This window comes from Rhopalosiphum maidis, chromosome 2 (assembly GCF_003676215.2).
Source record: "Rhopalosiphum maidis isolate BTI-1 chromosome 2, ASM367621v3, whole genome shotgun sequence".
NCBI lineage: Eukaryota > Metazoa > Arthropoda > Insecta > Hemiptera > Aphididae > Rhopalosiphum > Rhopalosiphum maidis.
This window is the reverse complement of record NC_040878.1, coordinates 57,027,786-57,042,458: the sequence shown is the minus strand read 5'-3', so window position 1 is coordinate 57,042,458 and position 14,673 is coordinate 57,027,786. Positions and strand designations below refer to the sequence as shown.

The following is a 14,673-nucleotide window of genomic DNA, read 5'->3' as shown; positions in this document are numbered from 1 at the left end:
AATACAATAAACATGGTATAAAAAATAAAAAATATTTATTAAGTAGGTAACTAATACGAGGAATATATAGATAATTATAATATTTTGTTTTTATATAAATAAAAATATATCATTTTTAATGTACTAGTAACATAAACGATTATACGTCAATCCGTATTATAATATGTATATATAAATAAAAGTATTGCTAAGTTCGTTGTGCCGTTGTGAGGTTCTGACAAATTCACGATTTTGATTATTATTATTGTTATAAATATTATACATTTAAACATTTTAGTATGATATTATACTGTTTTTCAATTTTTTATAGTGTATTAAATAAACTTACTGTATTACAGCTTTTAATAGTATATGTCTATATATATTTTTTTTAGTGGAAATGTAGTCAATATATCATTCAGTGGAAAAAGGACAGGTATACACTTTTGGCGGAAACGTGTTAGGCCAGTCGTCGCGTCCGTTTCAGGTGCAAGTGCACTAAGTGCAGGTGATCGGGCCGGTGGCCCCTCCGAAAAATCTGGCCGGAAAATTTCGCGACTAGACGTGCAATCCTGGACCGGACGGCAGATGGCGTCCCATCTTGTTTATTGCTGTTGCGCCGCCCCGTTATCAAGAACTGGATGCACTCGGCGGCGGCGGCAACGATCGAGGCCACCGGTCTATTAATAGTAATCATATCACTCTCAGGAAGTGCGCGTGTGTTTGTGTGTTGCCGTGTGTACGTGCGCGAGTGTGTGCGCGTGTGTGTATAACAACAACTTGTTGCTCGCCGCCGCCGCCGCCGCCGTCGTCGCTGTTGCTGCCGCCGCCACTGCCGTAACCGCAACCGCAATGTTTAGTACTAGTCTCCGTTCCGTGCACGTTACGCGCTACTCGTCGCACACGCGTTAACACGTATAATAATTTATAACATAATAATAATAATAATAATATCCCAAACGGATAAAAGCCGTAAATTATTATCCACTGTATCAAGTTGTATTCCCATCGTTTTATTATTTTTTTTCCTTCGAGCTGCGGCACATTTATTATTATTTGAAAATTTGACGAACGCGCGTATTCATACGTGTGCGTATCATTCATTTTTTTTAAACATTTTCTACGCGATTCATTATGAAACATTAATAAAATAAATAACAACAATAATCGTATCATCTGCTGGCGGTGATCAGTCGGTGTTTCAGCGGCCGCACGCTCGTTTACCGCCGCCGACTGCCATTTTCTAGGTTATGTTTAATGATAACCAGTTGTCCGAACAGTGATAATATATAAAATAAGCGATCGACGGACCTGTGGAACGACCTGTCGTTGACGGGTACGAATCAAATGCGCTATCGTTTAGCTGACCAGTAAGTAAAAGCCATTGACGGGGCAACGACCGTCGTTCGAATTTTATTCTGTTTTATATTGTTACTGTTTTTTAGGTATTATACTTACCTAGTTTACGGTCGATATTTTATTTTCTCCACATACTTATCTGTCCAACCCTCCCCGCGAGATTTCGAAAAAAATTTTTCGCCGTTTTTTTACTTTTATTTATTTGAGCTTTTATCGCGTTTACGTGTGTGCATATTTGTAATATATAATTTTTGTAAACGTATGTGTAGAGTTTATATCTCACGTCATTCGTGACTAGACGGTTTTAAAAAAAAATCGTTTTGTGTTTACAGGTATTCGGGGCGTGTATGAATTCAGTGTTATCGGTCCGTCGATGATGTCAACCCGGACGTTGATTCTAACTGGTAAGCGTTGTACAGTTTAATAATAACAATATTACATTAATATACCGTTGCTATACATAGATAGTAGATACACTTACGTCGGTATATAGATCTATAGGTAATACCTGCACTATATGCACCTAGGTAATTATAATACAATTATGAAACTGGTTTGCGTCTCTATTTGAATAGTTCGCTCACGTTTAAATTACATTTTTGAAATCGTTATGTGTATAGGCTAGACCCCACGCAAGAGTTTTTGCGTGTCTTGCGTTTCCCGCATGACAATTTCATTACAAAATAATAATAAATTGCCAATAATAATTGTACTTGTTTTTTTAACGGCTATTACATTAAATTGCATTACACCGCCGATGTCCCTTCAATTAGTACTGTGTCATCGGGTGTACAACACATGCACACGTCTTGTTGACCGATGACTCGTCCATTAATATATTAATAATAACAATAATATTTGGTTTTCGCGCAATTACGCGTTGGCAGTCTTTTCGATTTCGATTCGATGACGAACGATCATCATTGATTATTAATTATTACTATTCCACGTCGTCCGTATTAATAAAATAATATGATGGATGCGTTAGTCGTCGCCACCATGATGCGAGCGGTGCGAGGGAAAAAATAGATGCGTTTTCCGATGATCATAATATTCGCTAACACGGCAAAATAAATTACAAACATAAAGACTATTTAATTTAATACCTGTATGGCTGTATATGTATCATATGGGTAAACATTTTGGCGGCAGCATTTTATATAATGTAAATATGTATAATATTGTGTTGTATAGTCGATGGGCATATACTTCGGCGTCTTCTGGAAACGTATAACAGGTAGTTTGTAAGTATATCACGGTATCGTTAGCTCTACGTTACGAGTACGACGCGGTCCGTATATATTATACACGCGTACAATGTCGGCATGCGAGCCTATACAAACCTATTAGAAAAAAAAAACCAAACAAAAACCGAATCTATCCCCGAGCACACCACACCACGACTATAACACACACGAGTACACGACTACTATACGTCTATACCACACCACGCATAATCTTGACCGTGACATTTTCGGCGGAGGCCACCCAAACAGCATTGAAAGTATTGAGACGAGAGCTCGAGGCGCCGCCCGCATATGTTTTTAACATTTCAGAAATAATATATTAGTATATTTATTATTATTTATTATAATATCGTATTTAAGTATGAGATATTATTATGTTAAAATATATAGTTCGTTATCGAGGATGTTATTCGACGATGACGGCATTTCAGATTTTTTTTTTCACACATGCGCTCCGCCGAAATTACGTAATTACGATACAAAAGTCCACCTTCTTTCCCTCCACAGTTCGGGCGCGTGTGTATGTATGTTCTTCCCGCCCAGGTCGTTTGGTAATTACACAGTAATTCGGGCACGTTTCCGAAGGTCAACGTGTGACACTCTGGCCAGCGGTGTTTTTACACATACCCACACATACACACACACCATACGTGTCATACGTACAATGTACATCAATACTATATATTACTATTATTACTACTACTACTACTACTACTACTACTACTACTACTACTACTACTACTACTATAATATTACTACTACTACGCCGTCTTATTGTTTTCGGAGACGACGAGGTCGAATGGTTTGCAAAGTGGTCCGACTTAATCTATATACATATATATATATACATAGTATTCTAGCAATACGCATGGAGCGTAGGTGTTACCCCGTGGCAATACACGCGGTCCTACGATAATAATTCTAATACTATTTGGGTTTGTCTATCGTATGTTATTACATTATTATTTGGTATGAAATCGTTTTGTCCTAGGTGTGTTGAACGTTCTCAGCTGTATGACCGTGTTCGGTGTAGAGGATTTGACAATATTTTTACGTTTAGAGTCCGTGTCATGTTATTATCTATTCCAGGTACATTTTGAATGTATGACGTGTATATATACCTATAATTTTTAAACCCGCGCACTTGTTGCGTTTAAAGTTTGTTTGAAAAAAGAGAAGAACACCATCGTAATCACACGCTATATGTCTACTTATACTGTCGGGCTTGTCGCGAGAAATTATCGCGATCAAACAATGCGTCATAGTGCAATTATATTATTGTTTTCCGAGCTTTATAAGTTTATAATGAACAAATATTATTTATTATGCGTCCCCGTGTTTGCTTAATTACGAAAACAATACACATAATATAGCTATTATAGTAGGAAACAGCTTATTATAGTATTTTCGACATTTTTTACGACGCGTTATAAAAGAAAACGACGATTGTCTAGATAACACGAGAAGACGCTTAGGTTTTGGTGGTCTTTTTACTTCTTTTTTTCAAATCGTTTTCGATAACGAACGAAAAAAATCAATTATTATACCTTGATGGGTTAACTAAAGGGCATCTCACGGGTTTTGGTACAGAGTTCGAATCCGAGGGACTCTACAATTACCGTGTTATTTTTAATTGATTTGATAATGTTTTACGCATCAGAATTTTCAAATACACGCTATAGGTATATTGCTCTGGTATTATTACCATCATTATTAGTATTATTTTAATTATTCATAAGCTCTAACCATAATAACGCGACTAACTTTCAAAATAATAATTACCTATTGAAAACGAAAATTGTTACGAGCTGCATAAATTATCATTATGCGAAACGAAATATTATGTTGTACACAAAACGTGATAGTTTTGTTACATCATAACGCTTTGTTCGATACAGTGCTAAGATTTATAATACAATTTATATTTTGATAATTTTTTTACCTATCTATAGTTTGCATTTACTTTTAAAATATAATATAAACCTATAACCTTTGTAACAATATTACTTACCATCGGTTCATTGTAGGATATTTTTGGTATTGTATTAATTTTAATTCCAAACTATAACCAGTTTAAAATAATTCCAAATGAAGGTGCTCTAACCTAACTGTGTTAGATATTTTACTAAAAAACGGATTTTTTTTAAATGTTATACCTTCGTATAATGTTGCATCCTTTATACACTTATTCGTATCCTAAGTGATATTAATTATTTCAACTCATGTCTGGTTGCACGCACTCATATAGGTTTAAATATAGTCTATGCATATTATGTAGGTATTTGACATTTGTGTGTGTACCTAACGAGTGTATGTGTGTATTTATAATAATTACCTTATTGATTAGTAATTGTATTAAGCAATATTTAAGTTATACCACTTGACGATAATAAAGCAATCATTTGTATTATTGATGAAGCATGAAGCATTATATGGCCTAAGTATATTATTTTTAATCTAAATCCTTGTATTTATGTACATAAAGGTATTTAATCAGCTGTTATTTAAGGTGAAATGATTTTTGAAATGATTAATTTGGTGTATCGCCTATAAAAGAGTAGGTGAATGCAATAAATAAAATAATAATAATAGATTTTATAATAACATAATAACTATTATATTATCTGTTCGTGCCTAAACATTTACCTACTGTTATAGTATAGTAAAATAAATATATTTTATTACTTCTATATATAGATAATTTGAACAATGTTTATAACAACTAATTTAAATGGTTTTTTTCACGTAGGTACAAATATAATAGGACCATTATAATGATAATTATTTTTCTTGGTAAATGAAAAGATATTTTATATATATCATATATACACGCGAGTATATATATATAACAGATTTTTATCTCTTAAAGAATCACGGTACGTTAGATATAGTGGAAATTGCGAGTGAACTGTCTAAAAGGTCTATTCTACTTTTATGATATGAGTTTTGTAATAAATTATTATATTATTACGAAATTGTATATCAATATCATCATGGTTCCGTATTATGTTTTTCAATTTTTCTACTTAAAGAATTTATCTCAACAAGTCGGCCAATCTAATATTATTGCAGTGTAATAAAAATATTGTTACACTTATATGTAATAGGGATTAAATAGACAATTTTATTGTTTATGACTTAAAATACATTAATTGATTTATTGTCTTATTAATCCGGATGTAATTGATTTTTACTATCGATATACGTGTTTATTGAAATCTTTATTGCAATTAATACGTATTTATTCTTGCCCAGTTGTCAGCTATATTAATTACCGCTTGTGTGAGTTTTAATTTAGGTACTTGACTTAATTCCGTTCGATTGCCTATAATACTTAAGGATGTTCACGAATTTATGAATACGTCAACTCGATTTATAGGTGTATATAGTGTTTTAATATAAAATATAGCTGTAGATCATTCCAAGTCAAAACATCAACTTCTTACAACTTCATATAGAAAATGGCGAACCATAAGTATCCGCACTGTCGGTAACACTTTTTTTAGTGGGATTTAATGTAATGATAAACACTAAAAATTGCTGATAAAAGAAAACATATTTGTTGATGATGCCATTTTCTTCTGTAGAAGTAAAAATATCTAAACAGTACAAAATATCCTACAAAAAACAACTACAAATTTAGAAAAATGATCAGCAAAAATTAGCTTTAGTTTCTCAACAGAATATTAAAACAGACAACAAAAAATACATAAAAATATTGGACATTTCATTTGATTCCAGGCTCACTTGGTGGCCCTTACATAAAATCCCGGAATATATTTTTTGACATATTTCTAACAATTCATATCTGGAGTCCTGAACACAGGAATCGTCGATAATGTAATGTTAATAACCTTAGTAGTCAAATTAGAAATTTTATAATTTCAAGACCAATAAAAAACAAAAAATATAGCTATGTGCTTCTCGTCTGAACGTTTTTTCAAAACATAATTTTCTATCGGTTCGCGATTCGCCGTATTTGTGGTTGCCGAGATTGACAAGGTGCTTTGCGGAATAACTGTAAGTCAGACAATTTCTTCAGTCCGAAAAAAAAAACCGTCCAAAAACCTAATAATATGTACTATAACCATTAGCTATTATAGGTATAATAACTGTATAATATTATCGTCAAGATTTATTTTTTGCACACTTGTTTCTGCGCTTCCGGCTGTCCGACGACCATATATGCGTATAATAATAATACAATATATATTATACTGACAGTTTTGGTAGTCGCTGGTGTTCACGCGTGGAAATTTCAAACGCGCCACACACGCAAATTTAAGCACTCTGCGCGTGTGGCCTCAGATATATATTTTTGAAAGGATGGCGATCGACGGTCAACGGATGAGAACCAGTTGTGCTGCTGTTGTCGTCGTTGGTGTTGCTGTTGTTGTTGTTGTTGTTGTTGTTGTTGTTGTTGAGCTATGATATTATAAGGTGCCCGGTTGTCTGGTCCGCACACGTTACATATATTATACCTGTAATACTCGTCATCGGGGCGCACCCATCAGGTCGACTCTCAGCCCGACGAGAGAGAAAACGCATCACCATGCGCAACGTGTTCTCCATTCGAAATCGCACTTTTTTTTATTATTATTACTATTATAAGCAAACGAGTTCATCCATCTTGTGAATATAACAGCGTTTTTTTATTTTTGTATTGTATACAAAATATATACATCCGAATGTCGAATTTCCCGTTGTGAATTCCTTTTTACGGCTATAATATGTAATGTTGTGCAATTATAAGTTTTTTTGTATTTATGCCACGTATATAATGTGTAAAGTATATGGTTTCATAAAATCACGAAACCGTATTGATCATATTAAAAATACTATAGTAGTAATATCAGTAATAATATATTACTATAAGTAAACCGTAAAAGATGAGTAAATAAACAAGCTGAAACTTATATAAAATGTATTTGCAATATTGCCGTAATATAATAAATCTTGAGGTAAATCACACGTACTATAGCCGCGTAACATTTATATGGATAATTCTCGCATTTGTGTGGCAAGATGTATAATAATAGGATGCATTTCTTTCGATGTTAAACTTAGTATCTTCCCATCTTACTGTAGTCTATAATACGTAAATCCACCTATCAAAAGAGTGGTCTGTGTAAAAATTATTTTTTGAAAATCTTCCACAAAAAATTGTGGTTTGGTTTTTGAATTATATATTTCTCTACAGTTACAATACATATACTATGTATACTTGAACTAATTATTAGGTAGGCATCATAAAATTGAATAAACATTTTATAGGTATATGGTATATCGAATGAATTATTTCTATATTTTGTTTGCTGTAATATATATCTATGACATACTTGGAGTATGCTCTGCACTGTACACTTGTATTTTCTGCTATAATTATTGTATAAATATTATCATTTTTAAATTGTTTTAAAATCATTTTACACCTGATTTTTGTATATTTACATTGGTGCGATGTTCAGTAGGTATCTTTATTATTATGCTCCATAAGTCATTATGTTATACAAATACTTTCGTAAATAGTCAACTGGGGTTTATTATACAATTATATTTTCATGAAAATAATGGTTGAAATATTTTATCTCATTTTATATCTTATATGTAATGCAATATAACTCACTGTATGTGGCATATAGATTATACACTTAAATCGATTTATCTATGGTAAAATAACTTATGAAAATTAATTCACCATTTATATTAGAAAGTTGATCGCATTTTTGTTTCAATTTGGTACACCCACATTGAAAAATTATTTTCTCTAACCTAATATTAAAGTGACTATATAACATAATATTATAGTAATATTTTATGGATAATGAAAAGTGCAAACATGTTTTTAACGAATTCCTTGAATAATAAACGATTGTTTCATTTTTATTATTTTTATGTGATTATATAATAGGATTAATATTTTGATTATTATTTTATCAGGCGCGTTTATTTAACCATAATTGTATTATATACATTGTTTGTTTTGCGTAACATGTGACTGAAACTGAAATCTGCCCTAAATTGTTATAAATTATAATTGACGCACACCGCATATTCTATAAACAAGTGGCAGCGTGATATTTTTATTTTGTGATGTTAAACAACAACGTATACGGCAAATATCTAGCAATCAAATAATATTTTGGCAACCAGACACAATTATACGCATAAGTGTAGCATATGGTCCTGTATAAATGAATTGTTCAATTTTGGTTAACGTATCGTTTTATTTCTAGTATCCATATGAATGTGTTTTATGTTCTAAAAAAAAAAAATGTTATTTACTTCTAAAGAAATCGCAGTCAATAAGTAGGTAGTACGTAAACATGTGTCCGAAACCAAAATGATCGAATTGAAAAATTCTTTTATACCGAGGTAACCAGAAAAAAAAATTATTCATGAATGTGTATAATGAAGCATTATTCATGATGACCAGTTAACATCATGATATATAACGATAGGTAGTTTAATATTTTGAGAAATCATAGTATATCAGTATTACCTAACTAAATGTGTGTTTAATATTTACTAACAACAATGCTTTGCCCCGGAGAGATGAAGTGAAGCGATATGACAGTTTGCCCATTAATAACGATTTGAAAACATTTGAAACCCATTACGATTAAAAAAAAAACGCGAACTTGTATTAATATATGTCATAATAATAATAATAATAATTATTATTATTATACCAATCGTTTATAAAAACAAAAGTGATATATTATAGGTTCTAAAAAAAAAAATAATTATAATATCGTTCTAATATATATCGATCATTAACATAGACAAAGACAATACTGTATGATAATGCATGTATAATAATACCTATATACACGTATATACAATCGCTATGCATAATGAAATATCTTTAATATATGTGTATAATAACAAATTTATATCTTAATTTAAATGTATTGAAATATAGTATAAGTAATTATATTATACAGTGAGAATAACGCCAGTGCAATTATCATTATTATTCACGTTAATTGATTGTTATAGAATAATATAACTTTGTCAACTACTGTCTGAAGTAGCATGATGGTAACCGATCGATTCGTCTATAGAAATACGAGTAGTAAAGATACCTCGCCAATAATTATAAAAATATAATATATTTTTTTTTATCTACGCTTATTTCTAAGTTTTCTTATTTATTTCATCTGAGAACCACTGCGTCGGTGTACTAATTTTAAACGGATCTAGCTTTTTAAAATGACGAAACCTTCAACTCAATTTACTTACGTGCATGTATACGTCCCTTCCCCGTTCGTTTTTCTTAAAAAAAACTATATATAACACAATATGTTACTTCTGTTTAAATGTTGATAGCGATGTTTCCCTGAATAATTGTCTCTTATAATATATTTATTTAACAAAGAACAGAACTGAAGCTACTAGCTATATTATTAAACTATTATAATCTTATTATTATTGGTTTCTTGTTGTTGCGTCGTACACATTCGTATTGAGCAATGATTTAATTAACTGTTCAATTATTATATAAATCTATCGTTGTGACAACTGTAAAATAAATATTATCGTGTAGTTGTAAGTCGCAGGGATAGCGGCTTGCACACGAAGTACCTATAATAGTTGCTTTCCATAAATCTTTTAGGTATTTTCGTCGAGTTATTATATAATCAACCTATATGTTATTGCGCGCCACGCTGGAGATTTCAGGTACCTAAATAAAAAAAATTATCATATTATTCTATAAAGTTGACAGTGATTGTGTATGTGTGTGTGTGCACGCGCGCTGTGTGTATTGTTGTAAAGTGTGTGCGTGCAAAATTGAAGGAGTGTCTTGTGTGTAGTGTATATAGTGTTCAGTGTGTATATGCGTATACTTGTATAATATACAAACCGGCCGCTATCATATATATATATATATGTGTGTGTATGTGTGTGTGTGTGTAATATATACAGGCAGGGCCACCACACCCGGCAATTTATCAACGGGCCAAATGCACAATGTACAACACTTGCTATATAATATTATTATATATATACTTGAGGTGTCTATTTATAGTTCGAGCGCGATTCCTCGTACAGCGTAGTAATATTCCGCAAGTATATAAAAATAATAATACAATTAAATAATATATTGCAGCCGCGGTGTTCTTTTAAGGAAAAAAATAAATTTATTGTTCGTGTTTCCAAACGATCTCGTCATTTTCGAATCCCACGCTTCTATATATTATGTGCATCCTTCCCGGTAAATATCGTGATACAGCCTGTGGGGATGTTTCGCGTCAAGTCTGCCTATGTTAAAATGTATGATATATCACATATGTATGTCGTGTATCTTTTTTTTTTTTGTACGCGATCGCTCTGTCGCTCGCCGGCCGTGAAATTTGGCACCACGCGAGGTAAAAATCCGCTAAACGATAACCTCGCTTAAAAATAATAATAACACGTACCCTATCTATATACTTATGCGCATAATATGCTTAATATGTAGAGTTACTGTATACGCGTAAATTGTACGTTATATTTATTATATTTTTTAGCGATTGTAGCTTACGTAACAAAACCATATACAAGTCCAAATGTGTTTACGGTTTGAATGCTATATACATCAAATATAATACAAGAATGTAATAGCTAAGAACATAAGTAGTATAATACTATTATTCCCCGTATATTTGCGATATTAATATTATTATGATATTTGTACGCGATTATCGATTTTTATTTTCTTCGGTTATTTTTATTTTGAAACCGTAGCAATTAAAAACAAACCTTATGTTCGTTTTATTATCAATAAAAAATTTCGCTGAATATTTTTTTTATCATCAATTATGATCTGCTATTCTGTGTTTATCAAAATTAAAAAAAGTTTAAAGCGAAATTTCATGATCAAACAAAGGTTATCGCATCTTATCGGCTTTTAAAAGTTGCGTGTTAAATTATACTTATTTAAAAGACAATTTCACGTCATAATAATAATATGTATTCGACAAACTGCATGTCTGCATTATGAATTATTTATCTCTATTCCCAAAACGTTTTTGTTGTTTTTAAATACGAGAATTTTAAATTAACATTTCTTGTTTGTACAGCACGTACCTATCAAATACACGGGTTAAAAATACAAAGAAGAACTTTTATTGCAAATCCCATTCGCACGAATCACTCTGTATATTATGTTATATATTATACGCGCATTTTAACATTTATATCTAAATAAAGTGATTAAAAAAAAAAAAACATTAACAAAACTGTTTAATTTATGGTTTTTATATTCTACACTTTGTCCTACAAACATATGTATGTCTTTATTAATTTTATATTTATTATACTACGATAAAGTGTGATATATGCTTGTGTACATGAGTACTTATATATTTTTCTCGGACTCTTAATATTTAACAAATTACACTTGTCTATATTATTGCATATTTATTTTTTTTATTTTCTTGATTCCCGAGAATTTTAACCATTAACCCATTAACTTGACATATAAATAACTGTTCAAAAATATTCATTAACAATAGTTTAATTTAAACTAAATCTAATTCTATTATTGAAATTTAATAAAAAAATATTTACAATATTTGACATAAGTGATTTTTTCCATAAAAAATTGTTATTTGAAAAAATCGAGGAAAAAATAAACCTTTTTATTACATGTGACTTTACCTAAATTTTTCGCATAATTGCGTAAATATCACAGTCATACAAATTAATGTTTAATTATGTACATTACTTCTATTTAATATATTTCATTTTACTTAAATTCAAATTTATTTGTACCTATATTGAATAACCGCAACTTTATATTAACAGTATTTAGAATAAAATATTATCGTTTGGCTAACTATGGGTCGAATAATTTATCCTCTCGTTGGTCCAAAATATACAATAATATTATTAGCTTTAGGTCTTAATAAAATTTGTTTGGTAAAAAATTAGGGTTTCTGATATTCCGTTTTCTAAAACTAGAAATATACAATTAACAAATAATAATTGTTCTCAAATTTTACATTAGAATGTGGCTTCTTTTATTATATTTTTACATGTAGCTAGATATAGAAAGATATTATATAGGTTACTTACATTTTAATATAATATATTTGACAAATATAATTCTCTGAAATAATATTCTCATAATACTTAATTAATCCAACTATCTATATTATGATTATATTGTTTTAAAAGATAATACTATGATGTTATTATACGAGTGTGATCTACCGACAAACGATAATCTATACGATAGCTTATTAATAATAATATATGTGACCTATTGTAATACGATGATAAGTATTTAGTCTTGTTAATTTAATTATCTGAGGAAGTTAAAAAAAAAAATCTAGCGATTACGGAAAATATTCAACAAAATTTGAAATGACTACTGAAATCGCCGCGGCCCGTGGTTCTTCTGTAGTTTTATAATGATTGATTTTTTTCTTTTTCGTATGTCGCTCTATATATTAACTGGGAGTAGGCTTAATCTGGTCTATAATTCGGTCGCTTTAAGAGGTACCATACTGTCCATACTTATTTCTGTCATACCGAGAAGGATGATGATCTCTTTTTCTCAATTGGTAAGTGCCTCCAAGTCCATAAAGAGAAATCACTCGTGACCCGGTTCGGATTGATGATGTAACGCATCGGCTCTGCCACCTTATAGTCCACTCGGCAACTCCGTTTCTAGTAATGGTGAATCTTATAGACGTCAATTTTATTTTATACACACAGAAATTTAGTTCTTAAAACAAGACAAGGAAGAAACCAACGAAGATTTTCTCTGTCACAAGATAGGAATTAGTATACTTATATGGGTGATAGGTACACCGATGTGATATGCGATTTTACGCTAGCTGTATATATAACTTTAATTTATTCAGAAAACTTTGTAGATCTTTTAACACTTAGAATCAGCTTGCGATCACTCTTTGGATTCTATGTATTAAAATGTATATTTTAACATATTTTTAAATATTTAATTGCACTAGCTAAATCACTTTTATGGTTTCCCGTCTAGTGGTGAACTTTTGATTAAAATGAAAAGTTTTATTGGGTTTTACTACAATCTTCACTTTTATTTTCTTTCCTCAACTAAGTAATATAACGTAGTACATATGTTACATATTTATACGGGTTCGGGTTGTAATTACTATCAATATCATAACCAAATTTATTATACATATATTGCTGTTTAGATTGATTGCTTTCGTGGCGCTTAGTCGTGGGTCTTTGAACAGAATGTTCGTAAGTCCCTTCCTCTCTTTCGCTCTCTCTCACTCCTCTCTTTCTCTCCCATTTTTACTCCGGTTCTGTGTTTGCTATGCAAATAACACTAATTATTAACTCTTGTCAGACATATTGAAATAATCGATTCCAAGTTGACCAAAGTCAATTTTTTTTGGTAAACACAGAAATGCTAACACGCCATGTATATATTGGTAAATTAACTTTAACTAAAAAGGGTTTTTATAGTCGAGCTGTGTCAACAAAATGTCTTAATAATTTAGCTAGCAACAAAACAAACTATAAATTTCCTTCGGCTTGATCAAAAAATAAAACTGGGCGTTGTCTAAGTAGAATTTTGATGACTATTACCTACTTAAATTAATATATGTTTGAAGTTCCAACCATAATAATAAAGACTATATTATTATAGAGTATTCGGTGTCCCTTTTATGGTATCACGAACAATCTATCAACATTTTACTTCAAATCATGTAATATCGAAATATTTAATTGTAAAATATGATAAGCATATAATAGCGTTTATTATGTACGTTTTATCAATTAGAATAGTATATAACTACTGCATCAATTGTATTTACATTAACAGGGTTAAGCATAAAAACCGTTAAGGTACCTTGGGAAGTAGTTTTTGTGTTTAAATAAGCATTATACCTAGAAAATAATGAGTAATTACGAATCTTTGCTTTGAACCGCCGTGTTTCAATAAAGATCATGATATTTTTGTAATTCAATAAAAAAATAAATAATTTTGATAAATCTTACACTTAGACACTGTTATAGAGACATAGAGCTGTGTAAAAATTATAATCAAAACTTCTGTTTTTAGGAAATCACTTATATCTGCCATCTTATACCATCTCATACC

The 14,673-nt window shown here is 30.8% G+C and overlaps 1 protein-coding gene across 4 annotated transcripts in view; it reads left to right on the top strand.

Annotated features, from left to right (window-relative positions):
• The first annotated feature begins 817 nt into the window (after nucleotides 1-817).
• The window catches only part of LOC113550961 (receptor-type guanylate cyclase Gyc76C-like), a 42,734-nt gene continuing 28,878 nt past the window's right edge, over nucleotides 818-14,673 (top strand). For 2 of the 4 annotated variants that reach the window (XM_026952935.1, XM_026952934.1), the window contains exons 1-2: nucleotides 818-1,349; nucleotides 1,671-1,742. The gene's annotated coding sequence lies outside the window, so the exon portion shown is untranslated. Of the gene's footprint in view, nucleotides 1,350-1,376; nucleotides 1,598-1,670; nucleotides 1,743-14,673 lie in introns of those variants that run through there. The other 2 variants (XM_026952937.1, XM_026952936.1) reach the window with 1 other exon arrangement.